Source organism: Morus notabilis, unplaced genomic scaffold, assembly GCF_000414095.1.
Source record: "Morus notabilis unplaced genomic scaffold, ASM41409v2 C11293529, whole genome shotgun sequence".
NCBI lineage: Eukaryota > Viridiplantae > Streptophyta > Magnoliopsida > Rosales > Moraceae > Morus > Morus notabilis.
Window position 1 is genome coordinate 1 of NW_010384447.1, and position 713 is coordinate 713.

Genomic DNA, 713 nt, shown 5'->3' on the forward strand with positions numbered 1-713 from the left:
TATTTACTTATGGCTGTGTTAATTAGTTCTATATCTATTTTCAATGCAGAAACAAGTATGGGTTCGGAAGTCGAGTTCGGGTTCTTAAGACTTTTGGGTAAGTTCTTGTCCTTTTTGAAGTTTTACCCCTGTTAATGTCCTTTGAATTTTGACTTAAATTGAAAAATATGTTCAGAGTTATTTTGTTAGGCTTGTTATTTGATTCTGAGTTTGTTTAGTTTTATTTGTTTGCGTTACCTAGTCCCCCTCAAATTATGTGTTTTTGTGTTGTGCTGGAAGAATAGAATTAGACTCAGTTAACTGTCAAATTTGCTTGCTTATTTGTTTTTATTACTCAACAGTGACCCCTTAATTCGGAGCATGCTTATGCCAGTGGGTTGAGGCTGTCTAAAGCTGCTAGACAGATAATAAGATGCAAAGTTTGAACCACAACAAACGTTTGATTTGGAAAATCCTATCTGAGTGATTTGGATGTTGCCTGTTGGTGTGATTAGTGTTTTGTGAGTTGAAAATTAGTCGTCAGTTTGTCAATGACAGCATGAATTAATAGGAGGACAAGAAAATATATTGGCATGTTATATTGTATAACACCACAGTTTTATAAGGGGGCCTCTGCGGGTTGGTGTGGAGGAGCCACGGACAATGAATATTCATAGTCGACAAAAAATGAATGTTTGGTTCATGGATTAAGAATCATGATTCAGAATCATTTT

At 35.3% G+C, this 713-nt stretch overlaps 1 long non-coding RNA gene across 1 annotated transcript; it reads left to right on the plus strand.

Annotated features, from left to right (window-relative positions):
- Positions 1-47: 47 nt before the first annotated feature.
- Positions 48-690, plus strand: LOC112094843. The gene is made up of 2 exons (XR_002903698.1): positions 48-97; positions 342-690. It is a non-coding gene; the product is annotated as an uncharacterized LOC112094843 (long non-coding RNA).
- The last annotated feature ends 23 nt before the right edge of the window (positions 691-713 follow it).